Source organism: Solanum stenotomum, chromosome 9, assembly GCF_019186545.1.
Source record: "Solanum stenotomum isolate F172 chromosome 9, ASM1918654v1, whole genome shotgun sequence".
Classification (NCBI taxonomy): domain Eukaryota; kingdom Viridiplantae; phylum Streptophyta; class Magnoliopsida; order Solanales; family Solanaceae; genus Solanum; species Solanum stenotomum.
The window spans coordinates 25327052-25349710 of NC_064290.1; the positions used below are offsets into that span (position 1 = coordinate 25327052).

The 22659-nt window shown below is 40.3% G+C and overlaps 1 protein-coding gene across 1 annotated transcript in view; it reads left to right on the top strand.

Moving 5' to 3' along the window:
• Nucleotides 1-5278: 5278 nt before the first annotated feature.
• LOC125876728 (uncharacterized) overlaps nt 5279-22659 on the top strand; it is an 854340-nt gene continuing 836959 nt past the window's right edge. The window contains exon 1 of the mRNA XM_049557965.1: nt 5279-5282. The gene's annotated coding sequence lies outside the window, so the exon portion shown is untranslated. The remainder of the gene's footprint in view (nt 5283-22659) is intronic.

The window sequence follows — 22659 nt, forward strand, 5'->3', positions numbered from 1 at the left end:
CATTGAAGCATCTAGTTCAAGTTCTTGCTTAATCCATGCTATCATACTAGTTCATATCTGACACATAAAGGTCCAACATATTCAACTTATTAAGCCTATAGATATAGAATAGTTCAAAGTTTCGAGTTGGTATAAATTTTTATGCTCTTATGCAGCATGCTTTCATTCATTTCGTCTACTTCTACACTTATAAACACCTAAACATGTTGGTTCAACAAAAATGTAAAAGAGTTCCTTGGGGGAAAGAACACATGCAAGAAAACCCCAAGAGAGGATTATGAGTTGGGTTACTCAGACTTCACCCTATCACTCACTACCCATTTACCCCACCCCTATGAAAAAATGGTGCATGTTCCCTCAATGCAGAGAAAATGTAAAACAAAGGGTAAAGCAAACACGTCGTGTTTAAGCACCGAAGACCCATCAAGAAGTGGGTGGGTCCGGTTTCCCTGAACCCTCTGGAACAACAATAGTGACACCCTTAGTAGCACCCTCATCAACAGTGAAAACACCATCAGTAGTGCTCCTCGAACAAGATGGGCCGACACCTATCTCACGATCCCTCCTCTACCACAACTCCTCGTCAAATAGACACTATCTCTGGGATATCTCTAACTGTTGCCGCTCTCACTTTTGTGCCTATTGAGCCTCATCGGCATCAGATGTATTGTTAGAGGAGCGGGTGCGCTTCCCAGTCGCACGGGAAGGGTTAAGTGCAGGAATCTCAGCACCAAATAGAGTGGTCAGCACCAAATCATCTGCCTCAACCACGGATGCATTCTCTTGGACAATCTCAGTAGTGATATCCACACTGGGCCCAGGCCTCTCTAACACCCTCAGCATAGATTCATCAAACCTCTAGTGGACCGCTTGAATATTCGCATCCATTATCCTTTCCATGCACACCTTTGATTCCTTCACAGACCGATGCATCTATGGTCACATATGTTGCAATAGTGTGGCTATCTGAGTGTCCAATTTCTAGACTCGGGCCAGAGGTACCAATATGGTTCCCAAAGGGGGAGTGGCTCGTGAAGAGCTTGCAGCCTGACTAGTGGCAGTTGAAGATGGAGCATGTGCCTCGGTCGCAGTGGCGGATATAAAACTGTCATCAGCTAGTGCCATCTCAGCCTGCTTAAGATCTCGAACTAAATTAGTATCCAGATGAGGGTCTGCAACTGGTGTACTCCTACACAGGGCAGTGGAGTTCAACATCAACAGTCTTTGTCACCTCGACCAACCAATCACAATCCCATATTGGCACAATAGACTCTCTACATAGGCAGAAGATCAAGCATGGAAAGGGCAATGTAGTAGTCCTCCAAAAAGCCCTCTCGTGAATCTCCAAATAATAATCTGGGAAAAATAAATCTCTAGCACAGCCAGTATTGTAGCAAGCATCACCGCACGATCCCAACTGACAACATTGTCTGCCTGTGTAGGGGAAAGTCTCTGGCGGATGATTGACCACCAAAATTTCGCTCCTAAAGTCAAAGTTGCATTTCTGATAGGCAACTGCATATTCTGGACCCTCTCAGTTCTCTCTATTTCCTTAGTAATGTGTCGGGCCATCTAATGAAGTAGTGACTCCCTCTGCTCAGAGTCTCGAAATGCTCTACCCTGAACTATCCCCATCCGATAATCGTACTCTACCATATTGATAGACTGAGCATGTAACGAGCCGTAAATAAAAGAGCAGATGGTGGACTCAAAAATATTGATAGAAAGGCCCCACACCATGGTGGTCAGTAGAGGGGGTTGAGCCAAAGGCTTGGCTCGTGGTGGAAAAGTATTAATAACTCTGGCCGCATAAGAAACATAGAACTCCCTCGCCATCTCTTCGTTGTACCTGCCCGAGTTTTCAGCCATCCAGTAACACCAGTGCTGCTGGAATAGAGCATGAATGGTGGGTATAGTGTGGAGGCCTCCAATCAATATGCGAAGCTCCTCGGCGAAAGGACGGACAACCTTCTGGTGCTCATTTAGTGCCTTCCCATCAAGGTATATCTAAAATTGCCCCTCGACGTACCACATGTTTGGCTTTGTGGCGATGTGTACCTGCTCAGCTCTAGTACCGGGGGGTCATGAGATTACCTTGTGCTAGTCACATCGGAGGCAGAAATCGGTGTACCACTAGAACTGGAGCCGGATTGCGACTCGAAGCTAACCTGCGACTTTCATGCAGGTTGGGCCCCCTCCTCAGACTGTGGGGGCGGTGATCTCGACGTTATCGCTTGATAAGATGACATGCCTATTCATGTGCCTCGTGGTAACAAGGGCAGTGGGGGAGCCTCTGGTTGTCTCGAGGACATACTCATCCCTACTAGACTCATCGAGCAGTCGACAAGATGGTGTGACAATCTCAGACTTGCCTTTGCTTAAGTAAATAGGTGCTTGTTTTGGCACCATTTCACTTGTGGAAGATTAGTGAGTAATCAAAGACCTCAAAATGACCCAAGAAACTATTTCAGAATAAGGTTATGACTTAGAGAAAAAAAATAAAAATTTAGGCAATGGCTCTTTTTGAGACCTATTATGGGTTCCTACGGACCATCAATTAAACGACGGACTCTCAATCCCCTCCGTCGGTTAGGAAGTCACATTATGGTCTCTGTAGTCGGAACCATTGTCGTGCATAACGTTTTGTCGATCTAACGACAGACCGTAGTCCATTTTGTGGTTCACCACTTGAGCTATTATTTTGCAGTTGTGGAACGACGGAAATATGATCACGGACCGTAGGATGATCCACGGTTCGTGGATCATGGGCATCGACCAGTGTGACTACATCTAGGCATCAAATATCATCAGGCACACATCAACTACCAATCACAACTCATATCTAACATCTAGAATATGCGTTTCAACACATTTAAATGGTATTCTATCATTCCTAAGGCTACAATCATGCAATTCATTCGTTCCAACAACTAAGCCATTGAAACCCTACCACAAGAAATCCAACTAGACATATAGTTGTCATAATTCAATTTGATTTTTCAACACACTCACAATACCATTATCCCAAGGGTGTATTAGAACTAATTTTACATATTGTGAAGAAGTAATTTGCACCGAAGGTCAAGTTCAACTTCGTGATTTGAATTTAAAGCAATGACAAGTTCAAAGTTCATGAAATCGCTTACTTTGCAAGTAAATAAAAGTTGATGAATGTGTAATGTAGTAAATCCTTTGTTCCTTAACAAAACATTGACACCAAACTCGGACCGTGCTTTGGTTGAATAGTAAAAATGTGGTGAAGAAGAAGAAAGGGAAAAAAAAGAAGTTAATATGAGAGAATCGGTGAGAGAATTTGGGATTGGAGGAAATCGAGAAATAATAGGAAGAAATTTATGTGATGGGGGGTTGGAAATGTGTAGGGGTGGGTAATTTAGGGGTTTCAACGGTTGGGGGGATCAAAAGAGGCAAATGGAGAATGTTTTAAAAATGAAGAGTTATATTTAAAGGGGGTCCGGTTAGGGTCGATTTTTAGCCCAAGGTTAGGTTGACGAATCCCCATCGACGGTCCATCGATAGGTTTCGTGGTTCTCCCTGACACTTAGTTAATTTCAGAAAACAAACCTAGGGAATACAGATGCCATTCACGGTCCGTCAATGGGAAGCAAAGACCAGTGCACCTGTGACTATTTTCTCAGATTTTGCTCCTGCACACGTTGACCTTCATTTTTACATTCTCTGGACTATATTTGGACACATACCCTATTCTACCTTTATCTAGCCAACACTAAGACTCAAACTAAAAAAAATCTATCTAAAATACTAAAATTTAGAAAGACTTACTACATAGAAAAGAAAACTCCTATAGTTGGCTAGAGTTTATATCTTGGGTTGCCTTCCAAGTAACGCTTATTTAACGTCGAGGCATGACTTAGACCCCTTGATTACTCAGACTTCATCTAGATCCCATCTCTAAATGAATTTATTGACACTCTCATATTTCCCCAAGTAGATCTTTATCCACTGACCGTTCACGTTGAATCTCGTTCCTTCCTTATTTTCGAGTTCAATTGCTCCATGTGGAAATACTTGAGTTATTTTGAATTGCCTAGTCCACGTGGACTTGAGTTTGCCAGGAAATAAGCGCAACCTTGAGTTAAGTAATAACACCAGATCACTAGGAGAAAATTTGCGCTTGTCGATCTTTTGATCATGGTACTTCTTCATAGTCTCCTTCTACAAGGCTGAACATTCGTATGCTTTTAGGAGAAACTCATCGAGCTCATTCAGTCATTGACTTGATGCGGCACCCCAATCCAAATTTATCTTTTTCAGTGCCCACATTGCTTTGTGCTCTAGCTTTACTGGCAAATGACAAGATTTCCCATCTACAAGTTAGTAAAGGGACATACCTATGGGAGATTTGAATGCAGTGCGATAAGACCATAGAGCATTATCAAGCATTCTTGACCAATCAATTTTGTTGGCATTCACAGTATTCACAAGGAATTTCTTTATCTCTTGATTTCACACTTCAACTTGCCCACTAGACTATGGATGATAAGGGGTTGCCACACTATGACAAATACCATACTTCTCAAGAAACACCTTGAACAACTTATTACAAAGGAGAGAACCTCTATCCCTAATAATTTCCCTTGGTGTACTAAATCTAGACAAGATATACTTTTTCCGGAATGTGGTGACACTCTTTCCTTTATTGTTTGAAACCGCAACTACTTCCACCCATTTAGATACATAGTCAACCACTACAAAAATATACTTCATCCTATTCGAACTCACAAACGGATCCATGAAATCAAGACCCCAAACATCAAAAAGATCAATCACCAATATCGGGTTCATTTGTAGCTCTTGTCTCCTTAAAATTCCTTCTTCTCGTTGACAACGATCACAAGACTTGGTGAAATCATGAGCATCTTGGTGGATGGTAGGCCACTAATACCCACACTACAAAATCTTATGGGCAGTCCGGATACCACTATGATGCCTACCAACAGGCGATGAATGACCCGCCTCTAGTATACTCATCATCTATACTTCAGGCACATAGCGATGAATAATATAATCAGCACAGATACGGAACAATTAAGGCTCTTCCCAAAATAATTTCTTCACATCAGACATGAACTTTCTCCTTTAGTGGAATGACAAATCCGAAGGCACCAACTCACTTACCCAATAATTTGCAAAGTCAGCGAACCAAGGAATAAGTTCAGCCGAAGCAGCCAATACATGTTCATCAGAAAATGAATTATTAATCTCAACTCCATCATCAAGCTCGATCATAGCTTCTTCCTCTAATCTAGATAACTGATCGACAACCTAATTTTATGTTCCTTTCCTATCTTTCACCTCAAAGTCGAACTCTTGCAAGAATAATACCCATCTAATCAATCTTGGTTTTGCATCCTTCTTAACCATAAGATGCCTCAATGCAGAATGGTTAGTATGCACAATAACTTTAGTTCCAAGAAAATAGGATCTAAACTTATCAAATCTGAAAACCACAACAAACAGTTCATGTCCAGCCACACTATAGTTCTTTTGAGCAACATTCAAATCTTTGCTCGCATAGTAAATAGGATGAAGAATTTTCTATCGCCTCTCCCTAATACGCCAAGTGCTACCCCATTTGTATCACACATCATTTCAAACGATTGTCCCCAATCCGGTGAAATAATAACAGGTGCAAAAATAAAAAAATTTGAACTACCCAAATGCTCTCAGAAAAGCATCATCAAACTCAAACTTACACTCCTTCTCAAGTAGCTTGCATAATGGATGTGCAATTTTAGAGAAATCCTTTATGAACCTCCTATAGAAACTTCCATGTCCAAGAAAACTTTTAACACCTTTTACTAGAAATGGGTGGTGGGAGTTTTTCTATTACCTCAACTTTAGCTCTATCAACTTCAATAACTTTCTGCAAAATCCGGTGACCTAGAACTATACCCACTTTCACCATAAAGTGGCATTTTTCTCAGTTGAGCACAAGATTGCACTCTTTAAATCATTTTAGCACCTCAGCTAAATGGGTCAAACAATCATCAAACGAATCACAAACTACAAATAAATCATCCATAAATACCTCTATCGTGACCTCAACCATATTAGAAAATATAGACATCATGCAATGTTGAAAGGTTGCCGGTGCATTACATAACCCAAATGGCATTCTCTTAAACGCAAAAGTCTCATAAGGACAAGTGAAAGTGGTCTTCTTTTAGTCTTCCGAAGCTATGGAGATCTAATTGTAGCCCAAATACACATCTAGAAAACAATACCAACCCTTTCCAGCGAGACGATCTAACATTTGGTCCATGAACGGCATTGGGAAGTGGTCTTTCTCAGTCCATTCATTCAACTTGTGATAATCCATACACATTCTCCATATAGTTACCAACATCATTGGAACGAGCTCATTCTTAGCATTGGGACCCACAGTGATTCCTCCTTTCTTTGGCACGCGTTGAACTAGAGAGACCCAACTACTATCAGCAATAGGTATATTTTTCCAGTATCTAACCAGTTAATGATCTCCTTTTTCACAACTTCTTGCATTGGGGGATTCAACCTCCGTTGATTCTCAATACTTGTCTGTCTGTTCGGCATGAGTTGAATTTTGTGAGAACAAATGCCAGTGGAATCCCAATAATGTCTGCAAAAGACCATCCTATACCCCTTTTAAACTGCTTCAATACCGATATCAAAGAATCTATTTGCTTCGAAAAAGTGTTGTTCTAGCCCAAAAATACATACCACAAGTGAGATGGAAGAACCTTGAGTTCTAAGTTCAGAGGCTCATCCACAGATGGTTTCGCTGGAGGAGTGTCTCGATTCTTCCTGCCTTATTCCAACCGCTTAGGCTTGTAATGAAACTGAACCCCCTCAAATGCAGCAACTAGCTCATCATAGTCATCAATACCATTACTGTCAAAACTCATTATCACAGCTGCTAGTGCCTCAAAACCTAACATCTCTTCATAGACACTTCCAATTTTTGCTCAACAGTATGATTTACTACAAATACCACTTTGTGATCAATTTCATGCTTTATAGACCGATAGATATTAAAAGTTACCTCTTCACTATTCAATCAAAACTTCATCTGCCCTCTCTCCATATTGACCAACACATGCCCAGTAGCAAGAAATGGTCTCCCTAATATGTTGGGGACCTCAAAATCAACCTCGCAATCCAAAATCACAAAGTCCGCCAGAAAGATGAATGACTCAACTTTCAGTAGGACATCTTGGAGTACTACAATAGGTCTCTTCACAGTTCTATCAGCCATAAGTAAACGCATCACATTCGTCTTGGGAGATCCTAAACCTAACTTTTTATAGATCGATAATGTCATCAAGTTAATGTTAGCACCCAAGTCACACACGACCTTCGAAAAAGGCAGCATATCAATAGTAGAAGGAATAGTGAAAGCTCCAAGTTCCTCTTTCTTCTACACAAGTGACCTAGTAGCTTTAGCACTACAAAGTTGCAACTTTTCTTCACTCTCAAAATTGGCAGCCCTCTTTTTGGTCACCAAGTCTTTGATGAATGATTAACATTATCAAGGACACTTCAATCCAATTCTAAGTATCAACTATCGTTAGTTAGTAATATAAACCAACTAAATGAGTTGGGGTCGAATCCCATAGGGACTAGTACGTGTTGAAGATTCAATAGGAAAGTACGAATAAGTTCAAGTCAATCATAGTAATAGATATTTACGAATAAAAATATAATTCAAATTAAGGGCTGACACAAGTGTCAAATAGGGGGGTTTGGGTTTTAACTATCAGCTATAACAACAACAAATAACAAGAAATAACAAGTAATAAGACAGGTTCTTAGGATGAATAGGCTAATATAGATAAATGGGTGATTGAATTTGATAGTAAATAGCTGTAAATCAGTGAATAAGCTAGACTTTAGTGGGGATAAACTTTCTATCGAACAATTTACCCCGAATCAAGTTGGTTTCTCTGGAACACCAACCAGCAAGCAATTAAGAACAACCTACTCTTTAGTCCATTCACTCTCTCGAGCTAAATGTGTGCAAAAGGATTTAGGATTCACTCTCTCAAGCTAAACCCATGACAACCCAATACCCACAGCCCATCAATTCAGTGATCTTGGTTTTAAAACCTCTCTCTCGAGCACGCCAAAAACACTAAGGTAGAATTGTAGTTACAACTACAACCCTTTAAAGTAAACCACAATCATTGAATTAAATCACTTTTAAACAACATTTAAACTATCTATTAGCAATACCGATATGCTAAATCAGCCCATAATCACACCCCAAGAATTTGGGGATTTAGCTAGACATCATACAAAGATAGAAATCGTTACCAAATTGTGTTTTCATCAACTAGGTAAGATTAACTTCGCCTTTACAAATGTCCAAATTGAAGAATCTCAAACGACCCATTTCTAATTTCTCAAAAATGGAAAACTTCAATTCTTTAAAGCTAAGGAAAAGTTTGTCGCAACACTCAGAGTCCAAACTCTAGAACTGAAATAATTATATATAACGAAAATTGATACAAAAATAAATATTCAAAAATGTATTTATAGTCGCCAATATTATGCTGCGAAGGACCATTCAGCGCAATAAGTCTGGATCGGCGATCCGCCCTTTGGTCAGTCTGATCGTCTTTTTGCTTTGGCCTTCAGTATCTTCAAGTTTTATAACTTTGGGCAATCCAATCACTGCATTGCGGAACCGTTCGACGACACACCGACTACTCCTTTCTCTCGCCAACTTGGTTTTCTCCTTCAGTGTTTGGCACACTGGAACTTTAGGCGAGGTAATAGCCACTCAATGATTCACCCAATGGATTAGGCGATCAATAGGCCTTCTTTTCTTTGTTCTTTCAGTTGCCTTGTTCCTTTTTGCTCGTTAGTGTCCATGGTTTGTTCCTCAATCCAAATACCTGGAAATCAAGGATTTTACATCAGTTATTGGCACAAAATAAGCATTTGAGGACACTAAATCTATCCAAATAATGTCCAAAATGAGTCCAACGTGGACTTATCAACACCCCCAATTTAAACTTTTGCTTGTCCTTAAGTAAAACTCAAGTTCAGCAGTTCAAAAAGGATGTCTCAAATAGTCTACACAAGACTCAATCATGAATGCTCACAAAAAGACTCAACTTACTCATGCAAGGATCAATTGTGCACTCAAAGATTCAAGTTATGACTCACCATTATAAAAGATTCTCAAGTTTGCAATACTTGCTTCAAATGCAAGTTCAAGCTTAGCAACGGTACTCAAATGCCCTCACACTAAAAATGATTACATATTCAGACATAATTGTTCAATAATTTATAGCTCAGGAATCACAATCAACACTCACACTCACAAAGATGAACACAATCCATGATTTCACCCATAGGTTTGCCCTTATTTTCCAACCAACAATTGTTTCAGCTCACTCAAGATCAACAAGGTCTTTTCAGGCTTGTAACGGGGTTGAGTGCATAGGTATGGTCAGTTAGGCTCAATGGCTATAATCCTCATGAAATATGGTATGAACAATTATTTCATCCCTTTTCTTCATCATTTTTCACTCATGCTCAAAAGTCACCCCATTATTCACTTTCCATGGACTGTAGGACACCCCATTTTCTTTGCACTTTCACAACTTTATTCCTCCACTTTTTCATTCTTTTCTTCTTTTTCTCTTTTTTTTTATGTAAGGAGGGGGTTCCATCTTTCTCAAAAACATGGGTCAAAGAAGTCTTCTTTGCATTTCTTGATTTACCTTCTCTTTTCACCACACCCAAAAGCCTAAGTTAGATATTCAAACAAACCACAAATCATGCGGATTAAGGGCGATGGGATAAATAAAGGTCACAATTTCATCATGTTTCTTCCAAGAAGAGGGCTAAGGTCAAAGGGTGGTCAAGGGAAGTTCACACACTCACAAGACAGGCCACAAAAGAGGTATAATGTCAAATTGTTTCACACTCTTCAAAGTTACCTAACATTATTTCAACATTTTGCATCACTTAGTCAACCAAAACAACGGGGCAAATTCTAGGTGTCATCACACATGGTTCACGGTAAGCTCATCACACACAAGGCATTGACACCAATGTCAAACAAGACTCCACACTTTCGCTAGTGTGGAATGTTCATCTCAAGAGACTCAATTTGATAATTGGCTAGTCACAACGAGATGCATAAAGTTCACATATTTCCTATACAACTTCATTTGGCCTCATCGTAGCCGCACATTCATTTTTGTTCAATTATAAGCACTATTGAAGTCATCGGTATTGATTAATACCGATACTCAAATTTGCAAGAGAACAACCACATTCGAACACAAACAAGAGGTGGCACAAATTTTTTTATTGGAAGGGTCCCTAAATCATTTCCAATTAAAGCAAAGAGCCACAAGCTCAAACATCCACAAAATACAGTGCCAAAAAAATCAATAGCACAAAACCCAAATATATACACATAACCATAGACACAAAAGGTGGGCCTCACCCCACCATAAAACAAAAGATATTTTCCTCAAATGGAAGCAATTAAATATCAAAAAGTCAATAAAAATAAGACACAAAGGGAGGTAAAGAGGGATCCTATCTAGATAGTCGCTCCATCTGTCTGGGCATCAGTGCCCGGAGCAACACTCTAATATCGGGCATCAATGCCTGGAGTCACATCCACAGTATCACCAGCTCTACCAGGGTCATCCAAAGAATTCTGCATGGTTGCATCGATCATGGCCTCGTCAGCCTCCGTAAGGCCCTCATAAGAAACTTCCTCTGTAACCCCAAGAATCTCCTCATCTGTCTCCGCCTCAGACTCGGGATCAACTGCCTCTTCAACTTGAACATTATCTCCGGTGGTAGCCAGAGGCATATTTGGCTCAACTAGCACATCTGGGATCTCCATCATCCCGAAAATCATGGACATGTCGATGGACTTCAGCTGGTTCATATCTCTTCTTAGTGTAGCAATAGCGGCCTTTAGAGTTGTCTCCTCCTTGGTGGCCCCTTGGACACGCTCACACAGTGCTATCCTAGCCGCAAGAGCATCAATGGTAGCACTCGATGATTTCACAACATCAGCAAGGGATGTCTAAATCATGCTCTAAATTGAGGCCTCAAGTCTAACAGTACGACGATCGATAGAATGGGCTAGCTGCCCCATCCAGAATAATACAGCCTTAGTGAGTAGGGGCTGGGAAACAACAACACATCTGGGAGGCAATGTAGAAGTAGAAGAACTAGGGGTATCATAAGGAACAACATGGATGTACCTGAAGACCTAGCGGCCGGAGTAGGCAAAGGTGCCTCTGCAGGTAATGTGTCTGTATCCACAACTGGGGAAAAGTCCACTGGGCTGCCTTCTTCTTCTCCTCCTCATCTTCTAAATGCTCCATCTCGATTCTCCGGATATCAGTATAAGATATGGGAATCACTTTCCCATCTTTATGCTCATCTCTAGGAACCCGAGCCTGTCTGCACCGCTCGGTGATCAAAACCAGAAAGGGGAGGGAAGTCTTGCACTGCTTGGCCCTCATGACCATCTCTCGTGTCATAATTATCTCCAAATTTATCCGTGTCTCATTAATTATGTAACCCAGATAGGCTATTTTGGCATGGCGGAGAATCGACTCGTTATGGGATGGCATAATGGTACTGCGGATGAAGCCGAACTAGAACCTTACAGCTATGTTTATATTCTTCTTCTCGAAATGTGCTCAAACCTCAAGCCATTTGGGGGTACCGTCTAATATGACAGGAGCCAACCACTTCTTCATATTTTCTAATGTAGTTGTCTGGATCATGTGTTGGCTATCATCATCAATTTCATCAAGACATTCCAGGACAACATTAATAGCCTCACTATCACACTTGACCTTCTTTCCCCGAACAACTACATAGTCAATCGGCTTGAATATAGTTGCCTTCTTCATTCTCTGTGGTACCAAGGCTTCATAAGTAGCGTAGAACTCCCGGACCCAATTAGGAATGTAAGGACCACAAGGCTTTGTGAAGAGTTAGAAGTTGTGCGACTTTAGGCAACTCATTATCTATGGGTACCTATCAATAACTCCTTTAGTGGACATATACTTCTCCTCGATAATGGTCCTCAGCTCCTCGGTCTTCAGTCTATTCTTAAACTTGGGAGGAGGATCCTGCTGGAGCGGGAAGAGAAGAAGTCTGAGGGGTCCTAATCCTAGATGGATCATGAAGCTTCTTGGAACGCAGCTCTTCCCTCTGTGTTGCTAGTGACTCATCCTCCTCAAGCTCAGAGGCTGCATCCTGATGCTCATGGTGCTCACTCTCACTCTCAGAAGTAGTAAAGTGAGTAGTTTAGATACCGTCACTGCTAGAGCTGACCTCCGGTGAAGCAGGTGCCTTCCCTTTTCCCTTTCCTTTCCCACCAGTTGTGGGAAGATTGTTGGCCTTGGCCCTGGATGCAGTTGCATCCTCATTGTTTTTTATCCCTTTGGCCCTCTTACGGGGTGACATGTCCCTACCAGCAACCTTTGGTCTAGCCATGTCTATAAAAACATCAAAAAGAGTTAGAAACATTTGAAGCAAAACCACAGAAATGTAGTAGCAGACAGACTAGCCGAACCGATCAGCGAGTCACCAATTCTCTTTGGCAAGCCAAATCGGGCTCGCCGAAAGGATTGGCTCAAAAAGTTTTCAGACAAATGGCATGTTGGCGATGGGAATGTCCTTCAGGTGAATCGCCGATAAGGGGAATTTCGACGAACCACCGAGTGGTTCGGTGAGCTCGACCCAACGTGCCTACCTTCAACCCAACTTCCCAAAATCAACCCCGCAACCCCCGAAAACAAAATCAAAACATCCACTCTTAAAATTAAGCTAAGACCCATTACACAGATGCCCTCGGGATACCCAGACTTCTCCTGGTTTGGCCAAATTTGTCTATTTGATAACTTTTACCCTTAAGAATGACGTCAACCGCTCTATCATTGGGCAAAATACATCATTTAGCACAAATATGGGTTACTTAGACTTCACCCAACTAGACCCAACAACATGCAAGCACAACCCCACAATTTTAATGAATTTTAAAGAATGAAAAACTCAGGAATTTAACAATATAGGCATTACAGGCAGGATATTCAAATTAAAACAAGCACAAACATACACAATTACGATCAGAGAGGCCCAGCACACGTCACTAAGACAAAAATCAATTGAAAATGAGTACAAATTGTTAAAAGTAAATTCGAGGTTCGGAAAAACCAACATTGGATGCCGAATAAATACATTGAAATGCTAGGTGACAAAGAAATAAAACTCCAAACACAAATCTGACGACTAAAATACGATAAAAATGCAAGGAATATAAAAATATTGTGCGGGTGTGAGTTTGGGAAGTTCAAAAGTGAGGGAAAGTGAAAGAGTTTGAAAGTTTAAACATTTGGCCTTTAAAAATCGTCCAGTTCTCGCCCATTCGGCGATATTATTCTTGCTCGCCGACCCACTCGGTGACACGCCAAGTGGGTACTTACTTTGCCGAGTTTTACAGGACCTCCAAACGGCAGACTAAGTCGTGATCACTGACATGGTTGGCGAATCGCGTATAAGCTCCAGGGCTCGCCGAGTTTTACAGACTCCAATTTAAAAATATCTTGAGTCCAACGACGGTCTAAGTCGGGCTTACCGACCTCTTCTGCGAGTCACCGACTGGACTTTTAGGTCACCAACCTTCACTTTCCAAACACCTTCCACACTTTGACCAGCACAATCAGCACACAATTATTTCAACTAAAAAAGAAATAAAATAAAAACTTGGGTTGCCTCCCAAGAAGTGCCTTAGTTAACGTCGCGGCACGACGCAAGTCCACGCTCAAACCTCATTCTTGGGGTTGGCCATAGTATCACTAGGCAAACCCCCTTGTTGTCTCGAGTTTAAATGAGATGAGATATGACCCATTTGGGTCTTCAACTGTTTGATCGAAACTGAATGGGAGATTATCCTTTAGCTAAGGTTCGACATATCTTCTTTCATTTCTTTCAAAGTCTTTTCCCACCCCTAAACTTTGTTGAGGATACGAGAAAGAATATCCTCCGACCGATCTCCCTCGGAATCCGTTGGCTTTTGGCACTCATGGGGAGGAACATATATATCCTTCTCCCCTTCTCTCTCATTCTAAGTGGGGTTATGGTCCCTCCACTCTTGATCATGATCCTTCCAACATTCCTCCCTGTTCCAACCTTGGTTACCACCCTGCCTCGTGTAGTTTGAATGATAACAACCTCCTTGGTTAGCTAGGAATTTTACCTCTTCATTGTACAAAGCCTCAAACTTAGCCTCATTTGAATTAACACACCCGACACCCACGACATTGACACCTCCAGCACCAGCTCCAATGACATTTTTGGAAAAAATTTCAAGTTGTGTCATGATATTGGCCATGTTCTGGTCCCTCTCTTGGTCTTTCTCCATCTGCTCATTGTTCAATTTAATTTGAGAGGGGAGACCTGATCTTCGCGGGTGTACGAAGCCCGATGTATCGTGGTCATGCCATCCAAGAGCTGAGCTGCTATCACATAAGGTTGTTGCATTAAACCTCCCAGAGAAAGTTGATCAACAATGCCTTTATTTACCGAGTCTAGACTTCAGTAAAAATACTGCAGCAACACGTTGTCAGGCAAGCCATGAGTTGGGCATTGGAGCACCAACTTCTTGAATCGTAGCCAAGTTTCATGAATTGGCTCACCCTCCCGGCGCTTGAAGCTTTAAATGTTATCCCGGAGAGTCATCATCTTCGAAAGAGGGAAAAATCGCCCTTGAAATGTGGTTACCAGCTCCTCCCACAATGTGATTGATTCACGTGGCAATTCAGCCAGCCATTTACATGCCTCTCCCATCAAAGAGAACGGGAACAACTTAAACTGGACCGACTCTTGGGATATGTTCTTGAAGGAGAATGGTCCACAAACATACACGAAGTTTCTAATATGCTCATGGGGATCCTTATGAGCCAAACCACCGAACATCCCCTTCAAATGCAAGAGCTGCAACATAGTACTTATGATATGGAACACCGCGTTCCCTTCGGCCGGAGACAAGAGAATGTCACCAATTCCACCCATAGGATGGGGGTCATTAGCATTAGGCTCGTTGACTGTTTTCGATGACATCTTGGTGGCCTACTGGGCTACCAATGCTGCCGTTCACACTCATACTTCTTGTTTCAAAACACAAAAAAGAAAAAGAAAACTAAAATTAAGTAAGTTCAAATATGACTAATAAGAACGAAATTCAACTTAGCTAAAGATTCTCAACCAACACCACTCCCCAGCAGCGGCGCCATTTTGATTAACATTATCAAAGACACTTCATACAATTCTAAGTGTCAACGATCATTAGTTAGTAATATAACCCAACTAAATGAGTTGGGGTCGAATACCACAGGGAGTGGTACGTGTTTAAGATTCAATAGCAAAGTACAAATATGTTCAACTCAATCATAGGAATAGATATTTAAGAATAAAAACATAATTCAAATTAAGAGGTGACACAAGTGTCAAATAAGGGGGTTTTGGTTTTAAATATCAGCTATAACAATAGCAAATAACACGAATTAACAAGTAATGAGACGGGTTCTTGGGATGTGATTCGATTATAGGCTAATATAGAGAAATGGGTGATTGGAATTGATAGTAAATAGTTGTAAATCAGTGAATAAGCTAGACTTAACTGGGGATAAACTTGCCCTCGAATAATTTACCCCGAATCAAGTTGGTTTATCTAGAACACCAACAAGCAAGCAATTAAGAACATCCTACTCTTTAGTCCATTCACTCTTTCGAGCTGAATATGTGAAAGAGGATTTAGGATTCACTCTCTCGAGCTGAACCCATGACAACCCAATACACACATTCCATCAATTCAGTGATCTTGGTTTTAAAACCTCTCTCTCGAGCAGGGCAAAACACAAAGGTACAATTGCATTGGCAACTACAACCCTTTAAATTAAACCACAATCACTGAATGAAATCACTTCTAAACAGAATTTAAACTATCAATTAGCAATACCCATAAGCTAATTATCCCATAATCACATAATCACACCCCAAGAATTTGGGGTTCTAGCTAGACATCATAAAACGATAGAAATTGTTACCAAATTGTGTTTCCATCAACTGGCTAAGATTAATTTCATCTTTACAAAGGTCTAAATTGAAGAATCTAAAAGACCCACTTCCAATTTCTCAAAAATGGAAAATTTCAATTCTTCAAAGCTAAGGAAAAGCTTGTTTCAAAACTCAAAGTCCCAACTCTAAAACTTAAATAATTCTATATTATGAAAACTCATATTAAACTAAATATTCAAATATGTATTTATAGTTGCCAAAAGATGCTACGAAGGACCATTCAGCGCAGTAAGTCGGGATCGCCAATTAGCTCGGCGATCCACCCTTTGGTCAGTTTGATCGTCTTTTTGCTTTCACCTTCAGCATCTTCAAGTTCTGTAACTTTGGTTGATCCAATCACTATATCGCGGAACCGTTCGGCGACACGCCGACTTCTCCTTTCTCTCGCCGAGTTGGTTTTCTCCTTCAGGTCTTGGCACTAGAACTTTAGGTGAGGTAATAGCCACTTGGCGATTCGCTCAATGGATTAGGTGATCAACATGCCTTCTTTTATTCGTTCTTTTAGCTGCCTTATTCGTTTTTGCTCGTTAGTTTCCATGCTTTCTTCCTCAATCCAAATACCTAGAAATCAAGGAGTTTACATCAGTTATTGGCACAAAATATGCATTTGAGGACACTAAATCTATCCAAATAAAGCCCTAAATGAGTCCAAAACGTGGACTCATCAATGAACTTCACGTACCCTAACATTTGTTCAAGTGCCTCAATCAACGAAATATTTATGGAAAGCTGCTTCAACATAGCTATGAATCTGCGATATTTCCCTTCTTCAGTCTTTTTCACCAACCTTTGCGGGAAGGGAGGTGGAGGTCTAGGCATGGGGATAATTTTTTGTGTTACCTCAGCTTTTTTCTCAACATAAACTTTTAGCTCCAAGGCTACCTCAACTTCATCTTTAATTTTCTTTCTCGCACTTTCCACTTCAGTCGGCATGGGGAGATCTATAGTCTGCTTTCCACCTCGAGTACTTACTTTCATGCAATGACCATCATTTTTACGATTTTGAATTGTATTGTTATGAAGTGTTCCTGGTTGACTAAATTGTTGCTTAAGTTGCTTAATTGATACTGCATGGGTGTCCACTTTCTAAACCAATTCTAGATAAATCATTATGCATCTCGTTCACATTGTCATCAGTCTCATCAAATCTCTTCATCATCTTCTATATCATATCTTCAATGCATGTCATACATGACCTAGCCTCTTTATTACCACGTGGAACATAGGTCCCACTCTTCTCATTTATGTTGCCATAAACATTCCGGTTGTAGGATTTTTCACGATTGAAGTTCCCATCACGAACATAGTTTTGACCTTGGTTTCCTTGACCGTAGTGCCAATTATCCGAATTGGAACCTTGGGCATTGGTTCGAAAACCCCCCGTTTGATCATTCACTAGATTCGTATCCACCTCATAAAAGTATTCATCAATCGATGGTGCTCTAGGTTGGTAGTTCACAACATTTACTTTATCTGCACTTCCACTCACATGTTTTAGTACCAAGCCAATTTTTGTCCTCATTTGGGCCATATCCTCATGAATATCATCATTTGATTGACTTGGTGCAGTTTGGACAGCAAACGTGCTTCTACCAGTATTTGCCTTTCTAGTGCTCCATGCTTTATTGTTCTTGGAGATCCTCTCAAGTTTCTCAGCAATCTCCTCAAAGGTGCATTCCCCATAAGATCCTCCAGCAATAGTATCTAGCACAACCTTTCCATTGTCGTCATGTCCTCTGTAGAAGTACTCTTTTAGTGACTCATCATCTATGCAGCGATTTGGCACACTTCTCATGGATCTAATGAATCTATCCCACAAAGTACTTACCGACTCTCTGGGCAGTGCCATGAAGTTATTTAGTTTATCCTTGAGATTCAACTTCTTGGACACCTGAAAATATTTTGCCATGAACACCTTGGGTAGCTGGTCCCATATATATATTGAATTGTATGACAACTTAGAAAACGACAAAACAGCATCTCCAGTCAACAAGAGTGGGAATACTCTCAAGCCTAATATTTCTAAGTCTAAGTTTGGTCATCCTACACTACGCATACAGACACTCTTCAATTTAGTCATGTGAGCATATGGATATTTTGAAGGTAACCCAACAAACAACCCCCTTGATGTAAGCATTTGCATAAGGTTGTTGGTCACTATAAAAGAATGTCCTTCAGGTAGTGTAGGGAGAACAATAGCACGGGTTGACTCCACCGAATCATAATCAACCTTATAGTTATCACAAATTCTCGGTGCTAGCTGGTTTTGCACCCTTTCGGCATTTTCGATTAGATGACCACCCTAAATCTGAGCAGGCACATTCACAAGAAACTAGTTCCATCCCCTTGACCCTCTCCGAGATTTCAGGCTCTTCCAAACATTCATCTCAAAGTTTTCGATTCTGGATCGTAAGGAGTCAGGGGATTACCTTGACTCCATGTACTTGACATACACTAGAGGTAAGACCTCTAGAAAATAAAATAAAAAACAAAAACGTAAAATTTGGAAATACTTGACTAAAGTTCAGTAATAAAGTTAGTCTAATCTAAAATCCATATTCCCCAACAGCGGCGCCAAAATTTTGATACGCCCAAATTACACCTCCCGAAAAAAGTATAAGTGGTCGTTGTAAATTAAAGAACCTAACTTTGAGGTTAGGGTCGATCCCACAAGGAATATGGTTCAGACTTAGGCTAACTCACGATTATCTAAGTTTAGTCAAATTATTTTCGAGAAAAGTAACAAAAAGGGGGATGTTGTAAATAAAATGACAGTTTGTTGATTTGTACACTAAGTAACAAGTAAGAAGGATTTGCATTTTGAGATATCAATATGGTATGAAATCTAGGGTAAAAGTGTTCCCCATAAGCTCTTAACGTAGTATTCTTAATAATAGTAGCTCGATCGTAGTGATTGGTCGTCCAAATAGGGAATTTCATCACACAACTTGGTTCGTCTACAGGTGTATGATTTACTAACCCTTACCTTTTACCCCTGATTAGGCTTCGCATAACAATGATTAAGGTCAAGCTATTAGATAGCGGCTAAACTCAACTAAATATCCGTTGTTCAATCCTTTTCTCATTCATTACTTCCTTGGTCCGGCAACTAGGAATGAGACGAGTACAAACGTTACGCACTGCTAGAAAGCATTCTAAACAAAAGGATTAACAATACATGCTTACAATATTCTCAAATTACTTATTTATCGTTCATAAATTGTTAATTACTTATGGTTCCCATAACCCTAGTTGTAGATTTAGCTACTTATCTTGAGAATTCACAATGCAGATTAGGTTTAATAAGATGAATCATGGACTTACAATCACAATAGATGAATACCGTAATCTTCAATTGAAAACCAAAAGAAAATTGCATAAAACAAATTTCCTGAATTAAATTGCTAAAGTTTTTGTAAAATAATTACAAGAGTCAACAACAAAAGTCTCCAAAAGTATCTAACCCCTAAAAACGAAAATTACAACTTATATTTATAATAGCTAACTCCTAAACAAAGTAGGAATATAAAATAAGGAAATATAGGTTGAGACGCGATTTCCATCGACGACACGAACGACAGACCATGAATAACCTACGGTCTGTGGTTCACTTCTGTGGATCAGCAGTTGGCCAAAAACTTAGTATCTTCAAATGACGGTTGCCACCTACAGTCTGTTGATTGGATTACGGTCTGTCCTGTTCCTCCATGGTTAAAGTACTGAAACACAACTCTCTGATCAAAATGATGACCATCAATCGACGGTCTGTCACTCAAGATATGGGGTGTCGTTTGCCTCTATGGTTCCACACTTAGTCAGACTTCCTTGAACTCACAACCTACGGACCTTCAACTGGATGACGGTCCATGGTTGAGCTCCGTCAACTGCTACTTCTGTCATTTTAGCTCTTTTTTCACTCAACCGCTCCAAACCTATTTCCTGCAAAAATTACATGAAAGCACAAACATATCTAATAAAAAAATGCCCAAGACTCACACAAACTCAAACTGAAATGCATCAACAATACCGTAAACTCACGATATATCAGCACCATGCACTAACTAATTCCATCAAAGAACTTTCACGAAAGCAACTTCTTTATTTCTCAACTTCTTAACTTGTCGGTCTAAAATCTTAACCTGACCTCCTCATAAGAAAGATTCTCCTTAACTCCCAAACCTTCTAAAGGAATTATAGATGTCGGATCTCCAACACATTTCTTCAACAAGGAGACGTGGAAAACTGGATGCACCGATGCTAAGTTGTTAGGCAAATCAAGTTCATAAGCAACCTTGCCAATATGTCTCAAAATCTTATATGGGCCCACATATCGGGGTCTAAGCTCCCTTTTCATGTCGAACCTCATTACACACTTCATGGGTTAAATTTTCAATTATAACCAATCATGAACATCAAACTCAAGATCTCTTCTTCTAACATCGACATAGGAATTTTGTCGAGTTTGAGCCGCTTCAACCTTTCTCTTATAAGTCAAACTTTCCTATAGCCTCATATATCAATTCGTGACCTAATAGGGTAACTTCACCCACCTCAAACCAAGGAGATCTACACCTCTTTCCATATAGATCCTCGAATGGAGCCATACCAATATGTAAGTGATAGATATTGTTATATGCAACCTCAATCAAAGGTAAGTGATCATCCCAATTACTGTTGAAATCAATTACACATGCTCTCCACATATCTTTCAAAGTTTTGATAGTACGTTTCTCTTTCCCATCGGTTTGTGGATGAAAGGCCCTGTTAAGTTTAACATGAGTACTAAGACCCTTTTGGAAAGATTTCCAAAACTGAGAAGTGAACTGGGTACCACGATCGGAGATAATGGATAAGGGCACTCCATGCAACCTCACAATTTCCTTCAACTACAACTTAGCTTAGTCTTCCGCCGAATAAGAAATATTGACGGGAATGAAATGAGTTGATTTCATCATTCAGTCTACAATAACCTAATTGAATCATGTTGCTGCCAGGTGTGACGAAACCTAACAATGAAGTCCATGTTCAAATCTTCCCACTTCAAAGTAGGTAGGCTAATATCTGGAGATAAGCCTCCCAGGTTTTGATGCTCAACTTTCACTTATTAACAATTAGGACACTTGGCGACAAATCCCACAATATCCTTCTTTATCCCATTCCACCAATAGACCTCCCGAAAGTCACGGTACATCTTGGTGGCTCTCGGGTGAATGGAATATCAAGAATTATGGGCTTTTCACAAGATATGTTCTCTCAAGACATCTACATTAGGAACACACAAATGATCTTGATATCGAAGCACACCATATCACCTTTTGGAGAAAGCCTCAACAGACTTTTTAAGCACCACTTTCTTCAGTTCAACCAAAATCGGATGAAGGCCTTGCTTGGCCTTCACATCCTCTACAAAACCATTGTGAATCATAACTCCACCCCTGGTAGAGTCAATTAACCGAACACCCAATCAGTCCAATTTATGAACATCTCTAACTAATTCTTTCTTGTTGTCCTCTATATGAGCAACACTTCCCATCGATAATCGATTAAGAGCATCATCTGCCACTACATTCGCTTTACCCGGGTGATAGAGAACACACATATCATATTCCTTAAGTAACTCGATCCACCTCTTTTGGCAAAGATTTAGATCTTTCTGCTTAAACACATATTGTAAACTCTTGTGGTGGTAAAGACATCTACATGAAAACCATACAAATAATGCCTCCAAATCATTAAGGAAAAAGCAATCGCCGCTAGCTCGAGGACATGGGTAGGATAATTCTTCTCATTTACTTCAGTTGCCTTGAAATATAGGCAATAACCTTTTCATTTTGCATAAGGACACACCCTAACCAAATTCTTGACGCATCACAATAAACAACAAAACCATCAGTCCCTTCAGGTAAGTCAACACCGGAGCAAGAGTAAGTCTATCTTTCAATTCTTGAGAAATATTTTCACACACTTCAGACTATATGAAGTTACCTTCTTTTGGGTTAATGTTGTTAATGGGGAAGCAATCGAAGAGAACCCTTCAACAAACCTTTTTTAGTAACCGGCAAAACCCAAGAAACTTCCAATATACGAAAGGGATAGAGGTCTAGGCCAACTCTTAACCATAATCGTCTTCTTAGGATCTACCTCAAGACCTTTACCGGAAATAATATGCCCAAGAAAAGTCACGGACCTTAGCCAAAACTCACATTTTCAAAACTTTGCAAAGAGTTGTTGGTCCTTGAGGACTTGCAACACAATCCTCAAATGATCTGTATGATCATCTTCACTCCTTGAATAGACCAATATATCATCAATGAACACAATCACAAACATGTCAAGGTATTGTCTAAACACCATATTCATCAGATACATAAATGCTTCAGGAGCATTAGTCAACCCAAATGACATTATTAAAAACTCATAATGACCATACCGAGTTCAAAAGGTTGTCTTCAGAATGTCATCTTCTTGCACCTTCAATTGGTGATAACTAGACTGGAGGTCAAT